The sequence below is a fragment of the Lactuca virosa genome, chromosome 4 (assembly GCF_052849685.1).
Source record: "Lactuca virosa cultivar CGN04683 chromosome 4, Lactuca_virosa_CGN04683_v6, whole genome shotgun sequence".
Lineage (NCBI taxonomy): Eukaryota > Viridiplantae > Streptophyta > Magnoliopsida > Asterales > Asteraceae > Lactuca > Lactuca virosa.
The window spans coordinates 87,925,835-87,941,679 of NC_136429.1; the positions used below are offsets into that span (position 1 = coordinate 87,925,835).

At 34.2% G+C, this 15,845-nt stretch overlaps 1 long non-coding RNA gene across 1 annotated transcript; it reads left to right on the top strand.

Moving 5' to 3' along the window:
• The first annotated feature begins 11,041 nt into the window (after positions 1-11,041).
• LOC145103747 (uncharacterized) lies at positions 11,042-12,752 on the top strand. Its single transcript, XR_013706830.1, has 2 exons — positions 11,042-11,236; positions 12,596-12,752. It is a non-coding gene; the product is annotated as an uncharacterized LOC145103747 (long non-coding RNA).
• Positions 12,753-15,845: the final 3,093 nt, after the last annotated feature.

Sequence of the window (15,845 nt, forward strand, 5' to 3'; positions counted from 1 at the left end):
AGTTTGATGTGTATTTGTATCTAATTTTTGTCATTTTTTGAAAATTTCGGAGAAAATTCAGTGAATTAACATACTTTTCAAATATTATTTTATTTCTAAGGAAAATGGGTCATCATAACAATGACGTTGCATATCATGTTGCTGCTATAGAAACATGCAAGGAAAAAATTTACTTAATCAATGATATACATTATTAAAACTGTGGATCCTCTTTTCCGACATAAATTGTGTATTCGTTTCATATTTGATGATAGAAACTGTTTTATATATATATATATATATATATATATATATATATATATATATATATATATATATATATATATAAAAGTTTCACTTGTGCTAAATGTTTAAAAGGAAAAAATGATTCATGGGATGAAAAAACAAATGTTAAAAATGAAAGAATAAAGTACAAGCACTGTACTGGTAGTTTTGTTTTGATTTGTCCCAATCTCGAATATTATAACTAATTAAGTATCATATGTTTGCATTTGAATACTTTATGACCAAAGCTCTTATATCCTTCATGTTCAAAGACATGAGGCAATACAGGGCCGACCCTTAACAAATGTGGGGTGTACGATCATACATGGTCTGTATCGTCAAGGTTCCCGGATGTTAATCTGACGTGGTTCCGCCACTAATCTGTCGCAATATGTCACTATGTTTAGCTCATCTGTCTATATTCGTTGCTAATCCGAAACTTTAGAAGCCTCTTTTTTTAATTTTCGCATTGGACCTTCAAAATCAGCAAACCAATCCTATAAGGCAAGATGTTGAGCTTATTACATATCATGAAAATTACCAACTAGAGTCATCCAAGGCTATTCCAGAGACCGTGGAATGTCGTGTAACCATGAACTTTGAGGGCCAATAATTGAATTATTGAGTTGCATTTAACTATTTTTCTACTAGAACATGATTATTCGACAAAGTATTTCTCTATTAGTGATGTTAGCTTAAAAAATGGACAACCTAATGGTCTCGCTTATTACACAAGACATATATATTGTCATATATTTCATCTTTTGCACAGTTTGTGGCACGGACAAATGGAACAAAATTACCACATTTGTGTCACACGTAGATATGTGGGACATATATTCGATCTTGATCTCTTGTGTTGCAAAAGATGCAAAAATCATTATCACCCACCTCTAGAAGGCAGCCGTAGAGGGTGTATATTATTTTCTTTTTTCCAGTCATGTGTAATGTAACAAATACAACATGCATGTCAAAGATTGTATGTAGAAGGGCACTGTATGCTAATTTTGTATGTTTTATGGGTTTTAAAAAACATGACTCATTATAACTTGAATTGGTTATTGCTTGTTTTTGCATTTGAAACCTCTACGATAAAGCGTTAAAGTTCAATGTTGGTGTTTGTTATGCAGTTCAACACAATAAAGTATTACGAGACTCCAACCATTCTTAGATGCCATAAACGTTGGATACTATAACACGCATGATTTGTCACATTCATAAATACATGACATTCATGAATACATGACATAGATGTACAAAAATACTTTATAAATTATAATACTTTAGTACTCTAAGACCCCACGATTTTAATCTGCCTACTATTCACATGGGGGTGTTGAGGGGAAGAAAGTGGACAGTTGTACATGACCTAATTATTTTATTATATATTATATAGACATTTATTTAAAAATAAAACCTTATAATATCAATACGGACCCTTTTTTCCAACTCATCCCGGATATTTGAGGATATTTACATCCTCAGGACTGACCCTGACTATTCATGTAGTGAAATAATTTTAAATCTAAATAACGAACAATCTACTATCATTAAAAGTAATAAAATCATTAGTGATACACCTTTAAAATTTGTCATTGGCCAAATATGTACCCAAATTGTAACTCGATATCAATCCACAATTTCAGATTGATTAAGAAGCATATAATATACGGAGATTAACGTAGTATTCATTATTCTATTTCAAGCTTAGTTTACCGAGTTGTTATCAAAGGATCATTAGAGGGACTTGTTTGGTAATATCATATAGTTGAAGAGTGTATGATGATCATAAAAATAAATAGAGGATGGTAACAGGGTAAGTAGGTATAGGGTTCATTTTTATGGTGAGTATGAGACAAAAGAGACCCAATAGTCTTAGAAAGATACAGAAGGGGAGATATTTCCCACGCGCACAAAAAAGAGCGTGAACCTGAACTCCTGATTCCATTGGGTATCCTATTCATGATGGAACAGCTTCATTAAATGTATGGGATTGGTCACCGATTTGCTGGCAGTTTTGTCTACTGATTGGATGGAAATCTGGTAAATTACATTTATACCCCTTCACCTTTTATAATTAGTTTCTAACCCTTCACCTTTTTATATTTAGGTATATTCAGGAGAAAATACAAATCCAGCCAAAATTCCTAATTACTTATCAAAAAATAGCAAAAAAAAAACCACTTAACCAAAAATAGCCCACAAAAGAGTAGTCAATCTACAGTTGACTACTTTTTTCCGCAGTTGACTACTTTTTTCCCCTAATGGGCTACTGTTTCACGGGCCCGTTTACTTTTTCGTGGCTCATTAGCCAAAAGTATATAATATAAAATTTTTCAGATTAGGTCATTTTTCATATTTTTTTGTTGGTTTGACTACTTTTTTCTTTCAATTGAGCACTCGAAGAACAACCAGGTTTGTCTACTTTTCATTAAAATTTTACCGTGTTTGTGATTAGGAGTGTGTTTTGTATATGGGGTTAAGTTTTTTTTGAAAAAAAATCGAAAAAAAAAAAATATAAAACCGTATGTTTCATACGAAACCTACGGTGTACAAGTGCCCAATGCACAGATTGTGCAGTGTCGACTTGTACACCTACGGTTTCGTATGAACCGTACGAATTTTTTTTTTGACAAAACAGTAGATTAAACCCCAAAACAGTAGATTAAACCCCAAAACCGTAGCTTTTTTGACAAAACAGTAGATTAAACCCCAAAACAGTAGACTTAAAAAAAAAAACGTATTTTTTTCCTCAAAACCGTAGGCTACGGTTTGGGAAACCGTAGCTAAACCGAGAGGAAACCGTAGGTTTTAAAAAACCTACGGTTTTGTTTCTTAGAAATGAAAAAAAAAATTATACAAAATACAAAACAGTAGACGAATTGGCGAAACGGTAGACGAATATAGAAACCTACGGTTTCGTGGGCTATATTTGGACATTTACTAATTTTTGGCTAAAAATTGCTAATCACTTCCTTAATTTGGCTAGATTAGTAATTACCCCTAGTGATAGTGGATTTATATTTACTTTTTCAAAATTTGATTATCTAAAGATTTTTATGTTTACGTATGATTATTTAATATTTTCTTATCATACAATTTTACTTATTAGGTGTGAGACCCGTTACTACACATGTTTATTAAAAATAAAAGTTTAATATCAACGTGTAAAAACTAAATATTTTTTAAAGAAAATATTTTTACATGAATACAAACGATATAATGAATAAGTAAATAATTCAATCTATACTAATAAAAAAAAACTACTGATATATTTTAAATAATGATGCTGAAAATTAAGATGTAAACATTATACATTTGCTAAAGTAACTTTCGAAAAAAATACAAACGAAATGATGAATAAGTAGCTAATCGAATCTATACTAATAAAAAAGTATTGACTACAAAATATTGTAGTTATGAATCAAAATTTCCAAATACTTCTTTGAATCACAAATTAAAATAGCGGGATTAGAGTGAACTTTTCAAAATTAATTCGGAAGTAGATTGGAAACGTGTATGTTAATATACACATGATATATTTAGGTTGACATTTAGATTGTCACTGACAACATACTTATGCTTGCTTGATGACGGTGTTTGATTGTTGCTACTAAAATTAAAAGTACTGAGAAAAATATAGCCGATTTAAGTTATAGTATGCGTATAAATATTTGTAATTTAATGTATATATTAAGAAAAAAAAGATAAAACAAGTGTAGTGACATCATCAGAAATGATATATAACAGATTTATTAAATTAAAATTACAAATAGATTCAAAACAATGATGATTATTACGACCACTAGGCATGTAATAATAACAATAATTAATCCAAATATGCATTGCTTATGTTGCAAAATGTCTACACATAAGTAACTAATCAATAAACTTAACATCAATGTTTAACATAAAAAATATGGAAGAAAAGTCAAATAAATTGCATGATAAAAAAAAAATACCGTTTGACGTAGTGGACGTATAATTAGACTTTTTATTATCAAAATATATTTTTTTAATTTTTGTTTTGTCGTTAACATCGTTGGATAATGGACTTGGAATACTAAAATGTGTTTTTACATAACCTAAGCCTAGATTGTAAATTCATATTTTTTTTTCTTTGTTTGTAATTGTATTACAGGTATAAAATAAAAATTATATGTACAATTTAATTGTCATAAAACATATAAAAATAGATATTATATATAGATAAAATACTTAGTAAAAATAGAGTCTTAAAAACGAATTAGCTATAGAAAATTTAAAATCCTAGAACCTACCACTAAAACTAGTTTATCTTAATTTTGACAATATTATTTTATAACATTTCATTATTTTAATTCATGTAACAAAAAAATCATAAAAAATATTTTTAGTGTTAGAAAAACGCAAACTATTTACTATTATATTCATTTTATGGAGAAAAATATCTTCAATAATTATAATTATTAATTATAGTATTGATTTACACATTTATTACAATGAATAATTTACATATATAACAATAGAAGAATTATTTAATGGAACTGATTAGTTTTTTATTAATAAAAAATTAAAATACCACATAATGACATGTGAAATTTAAGTAATTTAAGAATCCCACATAATGACATGTGGCAAAAGTCTTTAGAAAGTGACATGTGTCAAAATGATTTATTATTTATTATATATATATATATATATATATATATATATATATATATATATATATACACGGTAAGTACAAATTTTTTTGTAGGAGGCAAGAAGTTTTTTCTGCATATTTTCTTAGCGAACAAAAAAAAAATGAATCATTAGATGAATAAAAAAGATACTATGATTCACAAATAAAAAAAATCCCAAAAAACATCTCGATGATTCATTTTCGATTATTTTTTTTGTTATTCATTAAAATTGTCATAAAAATGAGTTTTTGCTAGATTTACTGAAAAATGAATCATGGTGGTGTTTTTATTTATTTATTTTTTTTTGAATTATATTACTTTTGATTCATCTAATTAATTTGTTTTTTTTTTGTGGTTCGGTCAAAAATATGCCTAAGAAAAAATTTATTAACTTCCTATCACAAATTTCCTTTTTATTTGATCCAGATTATATATATATATATATATATATATATATATATATATATATATATATATATATATATATATATATATATATATATATATATATATATATAATCTGAAGTTGTCCAACAACTCCTGAAGTTGCGTCATAAGCTCCTTCATCTCCGTCGGTGCTAATCGGTACGGTGTCTTTGTTATCGGTGTAGTACCTGGTAACAAGTCTATCCGAAATTTCACTTGTCTATCAGGTGGTAATCCGGGAAGATCTTCGGGAAAGACTTCCGGATAATCACACACAACCGGTATATTCTACACCTCTTTCTTTTCCTTCTTAGCATCGATTACGAATGTCAAGTATGATGCACATCCCTTGGACAAACATTTTCTGGCTTTCATCAGGGAGATGATTCCAGAATTTACTCGGCGTTTGTCCCCGTACACCATAAATGACTCTTTTCCGGGTGGGTTTACCCTTACTATCTTCTTTCGGCATTGAATCTCAGCATCGTTGGCGCTAAGCCAATCCATTCCCAGAACGATGTCGAAACCGTTCAATTCTATGGGTAACAGCTCCTCGTGGAATTCGTTTCCGTTTAGGTCGATGGCGATGTTCTTAATACGATTACTAACAGGTACGAACTTGCCACTGACAACTTCCACAATTAGGGCATTATCAAGTTTTTCTACAGGCAATGCTAATTTTCCTCCAAATCTATGCGATACAAAGGAATAGTTTGCTCCCGAATCAAATAGTATATTGGCAGGCAATCCATTTACAAGAAAGGTACCTGAAGCGACGTTTGCTGCCTCCTTTGCAGCCTCGAGCGTCATCTGGAAGGCTCTTGCCTTCGGCTTCGGTGGAATGTTGGGTCTTCCTGCCTCCTTCTTCTTCGGACAGTCCCTCGAAATGTGCCCTTCCTCGTTGCACTCATAACAGACCTTCTTAGTGAATGTGCACTCGTTGGCATAGTGCCCAGGTTTTCCACATTTGAAACAAGTGACTCCTCCGTCACATTTCCCCTGGTGCTTCTTCTTGCACTTGTCGCACCATTTGGCTTCACCTCCTCCAGACTTCTGCGTACCAGACCTTGAGAACTTGCTTTTCTTGCTGAATTTCGACGACCCATCAATTTTCCTTTTCTCTCCCACCTCCACTCTCTCCAGACCCTTCTCTCGTATATGGGTCTCCACATTCTTAGCAGCCCAGATGGCGGCTTTCAGAGTGGTTGTTTGCTTGACCATTGGACCGAAGTCCGCTGGTAATCCGAGGGCAAACTTGTTAACCTTGGAGAGTTCAGTTGGGACGAGGTGAGGAACAAACTTCATTTTCTCTGTAAAGCTTGCAGCGTATTTAGTAACGCTCATTCTTCCCTTCTTCAGATTCTGGAATTCGTTGTTGATCTCCAGAAGATCCTGCTCAGAGCAGTATTGCATCTTTAACTGCACCAGAAAATCCTCCCACGACATCTTGCTCGCTTCTCCTTTGGGCATTGAATCAGCTAGTAGCTTCCACCAGCTTAGTACTCCATATTTCAACAGAGGAACCGCGAGAGCGGTCTTCTGCCTGTTGCTACACTCGCAACTCTCAAACATCGTTTCCATCTCGGAGATCCAGTTCATGACTTCCACCGGCATCGGGCTTCCAGATAGACACGGTGGTTTAGATGCCATGAAATCCTTGTATTTGCATCCACGTCCGTCATTTCCTCCATCCTGGTGGTTTTTCCTAACTATCGGTGGGTTGGCTTGACCAACAGTCCCACTGTAGTTTCCTCCTTCTGACTGCCCATCATTCAGCTCGGGCTCTACGATTGGCATGGTAGCTTCCTCGCGATTTTGTTGGAGCAAACGCCTGGTTTCCTCCATTTGACGATCCAACATCATCTGGATCATCGCTTGCACTCCGGCCATCGTGATTGGCTCAGGAACATCTGCTACAACAGGTATTTGCTGAAACACTGGGGGTTTATTCCTATTCCCATTTGCATTCCCATTTTTAACAAAATATCCACGCGTAGGCGGGAACGTACTCTACAACTTTCGTTTAGACTCCGTCGGCTAATTTTGAATTTATTTTAAAAGTTATATTTTTAACAGGTCGGGACAGGATTGGTCCGTTAAAAATTCATAACTTCTTCATCCGACGTCCGTTTTCGTCTGTCTTTTTATCGTTATGCTACTATTAACGAGATCTTCGATTCTCGTTTAGGTTGTGTCGGCTAAAAATCGCTCGATCTAATATTCGAACTTCGGGTTGTACACTACTAAGCCGAAACTTCGAAAAATCATAACTTCCTCATACGAAGTCAGATTTGGGCGTTCTTTTTATGGACGCTCTCGGTTTAACGTTTTCTACAACTTTCGTTTAGATCGCTAAGGCTAAAACTCGCTCTATCGTAAATTCACTATTTACGCTTCCCGGTATCGTGCCGGTTCCATCACAAAACTTCGATGGGTCATAACTTCTTCGTTATAACTCGGATTTCGGCGTTCTTTATATCTCCGGAATCCTTGTTTCGACCACTACAACTTTATGTAAAGATATCGGGTTTATCTCATACTTTAATTATGACGCTTATTTTTATTCTTTATTAATTATACATTTCTAATTAAATAATAAGCACATAAATTCACATAATTCACAAAATACTCAAATATTTCATCTTTATTACATCAAAAGAGTTACAATAGTTGACCTAGACTATTATATCGTCTAAAATGCTTAGCCCCAAAACCCGGGCGTTACATTTTTTAATACACTAATTTTTAACATAAATGATCTGCATGATCTTTGTTTTATCACAACATGATGCGACTCCTTGATTAAAACATGTTGTGTAGTAGCTTTATGAATTGACTTTGTTTGGTGTATCAACCCCCACGGAGGCTCGTATGACACTTTTCATATTGGCCATGTAAAACCAAAAACAATAAAAAGTTGTTATATGTAACAACAACGTTAAATTCTGTAAAGAAATTCGATAAACATTACAATTAAAGTGCATTGCCATAACCATAAACATCAAATTCAGACGGTGTAATTTGGTAAATTTCTAAAGTATTTTTTCCTTATAAGAATTAAAATATGATTTTTAAGGCTACACCTAATCACATATACATATCTTCCGATCAAAGAAATTATTACAAAAAAACCATGTTATGAACAAGAATATAATATTAGTTTCATAATTTGCAAAGGTTAACACTAATGATAATGAACTTTCACAAATCTTATATTTTGGTCACTACATCCAACTAACAAATAAAATTTAGTTTAGATGATTGATTCAAGATGGGCATCCATAACTTTTTGTAACTAAATTTGAGGAAATGCTAAGACCTACTGAGATATGAAGGAACGGTCTGTGGGGCTACGGTTGGTTTTTGGAGGGCAATACAAATTCAAAATCGTTAGCACATATATTTCCTCTAGTAGATTGATTAATTTTTTTTATGACCTCTCAATAGGAATACAATAATAACATGTAATAAGAACAGAGTAAATGCAAGAAATTGGAGAAGAAGAAGGAGAACAGAGTAAAGAAAGAAACTAGAAAAAAGAATTGGAGAAGAAGACCTCTGATTTTATGTGGGATATAGTGGGAGATAAATTATGAATAATAGTGACTTTAAATTTGACTCTCAAATATTCTGCTGATTTAATGAGATTAGATTAGATTTTATAGGTTAATAATCGAATTATTGATATGCTTATTTAAAGAGGTTTTTCAAAAAAAAAAAGCTAAACGGTTTTGAAATTTGAAAAGCTATAATTAAGGGAGTTAAATTAGGAACACTATTAATTATAAAACTGATATCTCGTATATAAATAGAATGATATGCTTCAATTGATAACATAATTGTTGAATTTAAAGATTCTATAATTAAATGTAATTGTGTTTGAATTTTATTTGGGGAAGATGATGTCAACAATTTGATCTAAGGGTGGAAAACATATGATTGAAATACAATCAAGGGCCCTGATTACTTCTTTGGTGAATTAATGGTTCTTTTTTAATAATATTTAGAGTAAATTACACGAATGGTTCCTATGGTTTGGGGTAATTTGTGCGCTTGGTCCCTAACTTATTTTTTAACTAGGAAGGTCCCTACTGTTTGTTTCTGTTATGCGTTTGGTCTCAACTATTTGTTTTTGTTACACGTTTGGTCCCTATCTTACCTAAAAAGACTATTATTTAAATAGGAAAAAATGGTGAGGTAGGTAAGGTAAGGTGAGAGGGGTGGGATTAGGATGTGTTTATTTAAATAAATCAAAAAATCAAGGGCAAAATAGTCTTTTTAGGTAATACAGAGACCAAACGCATAACAAAAACAAACAGTAGGGACCTTCCGAGTTAAAGAAATAAGTTAGGGACTAAACGCGCAAATTACCCTAAACCATAGGGACTATTCGTGTAATTTACTCTAATATTTAGATATGAATGAAACTAATATGCTTAAAATAGATTGATTAATTTTTTTTCATGACCTCTTAACAAGAATGCAATAATAACATGTAATAAGAACAGAGTAAATGCAAGAAATGGAGAAACAGAAGGAGAACAAAGTAAAGAAAGAACCTGAAAAAAGAATTGGAGAAGAAAATCGCTGAAGAAGAACAATGTAAATCGTAGGACTCAATTTAAAATCATAAGAATAACAACTTCAATGTAATCGTATATATATGGTGTTTTTGAATAAGAAAATCATTATCTTCCAAAGAAAATTGGGATCCTAAGATATATATTTTGGAGATTTTCGGCTATTAATCTGGAAAAAAAAATAAAGAAATCAGTTATATTTATTCAAAATTTCAAATTAATTGTCTTGCTTATTTAATGAGTTTTAAATTCAAACAATTATCTCAAATTGATTCATTTTACATGAGATATATTGGGAGATGAATTATGAATAATAGCGACTTTAATTTTGACTCTCAAATATTTTGTTGATTTAATGTGATTAGATTAGATTTTATAGGTTAATAATCGAATTATTGATATGTTTATTTAAAAGGTTTTTCAAAAAAAAAAAAAAAAAAAAAAAAAGCTAAACGGGTTTGAAATTTGAAGCCAAAAACTATAAATAAGGGAGTTAAATTAGGAACAATATCAATTATAGAAACTGATATCTCATATCTAAATAGAATGATATGCTTAAATTGATAACATAATTGATGAATTTAAAGATTATATAATTAAATGTAATTGTGTTTGAATTTTATTTGGAGAAGATGATGTCAACAATTTCATCTAAGGGTATAAAACATAAGATTGAAATACAATCAATAATCTTGATTCCTTCATTGGTGAATTAAAGGTTGTCTTTTAATAATATTTATAGATATTTTTTTGGAATGACAAATCTAACTATTTATGTCGTGGACAAGATTTGAACCATCAACCTTAATTAGAAAAAACTACATCTGATACCATTGGATTAGAAGCCGTTTGGTATTTCCAAGTTAATAACAATGATATAATTTTTTTGTATCTATATTTTTTTTAACATTTTAATACATTACTGTAGAGATATCAGTCTAGCATTTTAATAACTCTATCCAAAACATAATCTTGACCAACTTAATTTTGACAAGTGTGATAATTATTGAACATTGTTGATGAAAATTGAATTAAAGGAAGAACGGGGATCTAATTGTATAATATCTTAAGAAAAATAATGAAAGACTGATAATGGGAATCCATTCACTGGGTTGAAACCGAAGCTGTATTCATGGCTAAATTTCCGTTACATAAGGATATGTATTTGTGTACTCAAAATCTATAAAGCGGCGTTGAAAACCTATAAAAAAATCCCACTGAAATCGATTGAAATGATCTTGAAACAATGCATAATGGAAGCAAAAGGCATAAGGCTGGGTTTGAATTGTGCAACGATATGAGGTATGCTTCTATAACTATACTGCGATTAAATCCTAATTTAACTTTAGGTTGACATTTTTGGTTTCGTGGTTGAGTCCCGTATTCAAGTTTCGACCATGGATTTAAGAAATCGCGAGACTTGTATTCCGGTTTTGCAAAAAAAAAAAAAAAGAAAGATTAAAACTCGTTTTGTGGTTTTATGGAAACTAGTTGCAAGTAAAGGTTTAGAAGAAATGGATATACAGGTTACATATGATATTCTGATGCGCTAATGGAAAAAAAACGAAGATCTAATGTTCGAAAATGGCGGCCTTAAAGCGGGTGAAGAAGACGACCCAATTTAGACTCGGATTTTTTTAATTATCGGCATTTTGTTTTCGACTCGTAGACTAGGGTTCCGATCTTCAACAACACGTCCCATTCCTATCCTATTTGCTTATAAATTAGAAAAATACTTATAAAGTTCATGACATTTACAGAACACCCCCTGGCTTTAGTTTATTTGTTTTGGAACCGATTTTAAAGGTTTTAAGGTATAGAAAAGTTTCAGAAATTTCAACATGGCATCTAAATCTATAGATTTACGTTTTAGAAACTAAAATATATTTATCTAAACTAGGTTTAAACCCGTGAAAACCACGGTTGAGAAAAAAAAAAAACAAACCATTACTAAAAAAATTGTAGTAACATAAACAAAATATATTTATCTTAAGCGGTTACTCCCGAAATTCATTTTTTGTAAACCCGTGTTCGGCACCAAACCCGTGTTTGGCCGCAAACCTGTGTTTGGTAGCAAACCCGTGTTCGGCAACAAACCCGTGTTTGGCCGCAAACCCGAAATTCATTCATACAAATGTTTTGATAATTAATCAAACTACAGTACACTATTTACACTACTTCTGGTGGATTCCAGACACTATTACAGACACTACAGTACACTATTTTACACTACTCCTGGGGGATTCCAGGCACTATTACAGACATTACTACAATATAAACACTACTATTGACACTACTGAAATTCACTATTTTCTAGCACCAAGTACACTGATATAATTTACAATTTAAGTACAAGTACAACCAGGATCACTAAATACAAGTACAATTTACTACTTTTTAGTACAAAACATACTTTTCCGAAAGGACGCTTAACTAGGGCCATACATACAAACAGAGTTGCATACATACACAACAGTAATACATCACTTTTAGAAGTACGAATCAGCAGAACATACATTTCATTACAACATAAAATATAGGATTTTCTGGAAGAACAAACTAAGGTTTTCAAGGAACAAAGAACATACTTTCCAAATACAAATGCTTATGAACTCACCAACTTTAATGTTGACACTTTTTCAAAACCACTTGTATTCTCAGGACACTAGTAAACATGTACTCGCGCAGTTTCTAGAAGACGGAGCACGGTAGCTTCAAGTCTTTATTTCACTATTTACTTATGGAGTCAATCATATGTGATTCAAATACAATGTAAACACTATATTATCAATACAATGGTTGTGGTTGCTTTGATTTCTATTATTCAGTTGTTGTGATACTACACATGACGTCCTCCGCCCCCGAACGTTTCCGCCGTCTAGGTTCGGGGGTGTGACATCGTCCAATGATACCACTGCCTCCTCATCTAATATGCACTTTCGCAACTGTGACACATGGAAACTGTTGTGGATCTGACTAAGCTCCTCCGGGAGATCCAGTCTATATGCCACTTTGCCAACCCAGGCAATGATCCTGAATGGCCCGATGTATCGGGGACCCAACTTCCCCCTCTTCCTGAAGCGAATCACACCCTTCCAAGGTGAGACCTTCAGGAGTACCATGTCACCGACCTGAAACTCCAACTCAGATCGGCATCGGTCGGCGTAACTCTTCTGCCGACACTATGTGGTCTGCAACCGTTGTCTGATCTGCTGAATCATCTCGGTAGTCTGCAACACTACCTCGGTCCGACCCATCACCCTGTGACCAACCTCGCCCCAACAGACTGGGGTGCGACACTTCCGTCCATACAACAGCTCATAAGGTGGAGCACCAATCCGGGAGATCCAGTCTATATGCAACTTTGCCAACCCTCGCAATGATCCTGAATGGCCTGATGTATCGGGTACCCAACTTCCCCCTCTTCCTGAAGCGAGTCACATCCTTCCAGGGTGAGACCTTCAGGAGTACCATGTCACCGACCTGAAACTCCAACTCAGATCGACATCATTCGACGTAACTCCTCCACCGACTCTGTGTGGTCTGCAACCGTTGTCTGATCTGCTGAATCATCTCGGTAGTCTGCAGTACTACCTCAGTCCGACCCATTACCCTGTGACCAACCTCGCCACAATAGACTGGGGTGCAACACCTCTGTCCATACAACAGCTCATAAGGTGGAGCACCAATGCTGGAGTGATAGTTGTTGTTGTAGGAAAACTCTGCAAGAGGTAGGTAGGAGTCCCAGCTCCCACCGAAGTCAATGACGCATACCCTCAACATATCCTCGAGGGTCTGAATGGTCCGTTCGCTCTGGCCGTCTGTCTCCGGATGTTATGCGGTACTGAAATGCAATTGCGTGCCCAGATCCTCGTGGAACTTCTGCCAGAAACGGTAGGTGAACCGAACATCACAGTCTGAAACGATAGAGACCGGAACCCCATGGCGAGCGACAATCTCGCGTATATACACATCGGCCAGCTTCTCGGCCGATGAGCTCTCTCGAATGGGTAGAAAATGGGCACTCTTGGTCAATCGATCCACGATGACCCATATAGCGTCGAAACCCTTTTTTGTTCTCGGCAATTTGGTGATGAAGTCCATCGTGATCTGCTCACATTTCCACATGGGAATCTCTAGAGGCTGTAGCTTGCAATGCGGCCTCTGGTGCTCGGCCTTGACCATCCGGCAGGTCAAGCACCTCTCCACGTACCAAGCGATCTCCCGCTGCGAAGTGCTCTGACTAAAAGTATACTTTTAAAATATGAATATTTTATGAGAAGTATACATACATACATACATACTAGAACAAGTATCACAAGAAGTACAATACACAAGTATTTAGGAAGTTGAACAACACGAGTAGGTCTAGAGATATATAATCAAGTCTGTGGAGAATATAGCCTGATCAACTATATTTAACCGAGAGGTGATTAGCATATGCCTAGGAATGGTCGTGATGTTGCAACAAGCCTAAAACTTACCAACCCCATATACAAAGGATATCCAAAACCAAACATAAAGTAGGATACTATAAGATAACCACAAGTCTAAAATCATACCAAGATCATATACCAGGAAGCTTTAAAATCAAACATACAGTTAAAATACTATAGGAGTATTTTAGGCACAATAAATAACATATGTGAAAATTAGAAGACCCTTATTGGTTGGACTATAAATGTGGAGTGTATACTGCTAGGGTTGGATATAATTGAGATTTTATAGACTTAGAATTTGTGACCTATGCTCTACTTCCTGTTCCTTGTTTGGTTGTGGTTTTAGAGTAGGGTCACTTATTTGAAGGTCTATTTAATCTTAAGTTATATACAACTTGTATACACTGCGTAATTATAGGAAGGCTCAGTAAGGATCAACCCATAAAATAAAATTCGTTTTATTTAAATCTCATAGATTCTTTAGGCACACCCATTATCTCCTGAACAATATAAATAGATATAGCCACTCCACTACGACAGTCAGCAGAAGAGGTTCATGAGGAGAATTCTGAAAAGAGATCAGCCGAAGAGAAAGGAACCAGAGTAATCACTACTGAACCATACCCTAGCGAGAACAGACATAAGGAACTCACTCGGACATCCGAGGTCTGACTTTCCATTGTGAAGTAGTGGGGATCAGTGTCAAGACCCGAAGCAGGATGGAGCGTAGATTCAACACACCTACGGAGGACAAGAACACCATAGGAATGCCCAGAGACAACAAATCCCTACAGATAAATCTAGGACAATCATGTCAGGAACATAGAACGGAGGAAACCACTCACTAGACATGCGAAGAGACCGAGCACTATACACGTCACACTAATAATAATTAAACTAATACAACCTAGTGAGTTAGTAATTGCACTGCTCACACTATGTGTTAGGTTTATCTTGTCTTTCGTGACAACTAGTAACAATTATTCAATTCACTGAAATTCATTCGAGGATAACCACTACTAATTCATAAGTCTATTTTATATAGACCTCTGTTATGAATCGTTTTTAGAATACTATAAAAGTCGGAACATAATACACTCGGAACTAAGACAACTTAGTTTAAATAACTCTCGACTTATAGCCACTACTAAAGACTCATTACCGTCTCATCTTGTAAACCTTATGGTTAAAAGATGCCTTGTTCGTAAACCTATAGGGTGCGATCATACCAGCACTAATGCACCAGATCCATCAGAACTCCCCAGCTAAGCGTGCTTGGGCGAGAATAGTTCTAGGATGGGCAAACTTAACACTCGTATGAAACCTACTTCTACCCACTACCATAACTCCATCTCAGGGATGTTCAGCAGAAACACTAAGAATAGTTCAGCAAAACGCAAAATTTATATATGTGTATATAAATTGTGAGAATGCAACTAGCAATGATCATCACCACTCACGAGATTGTTTCT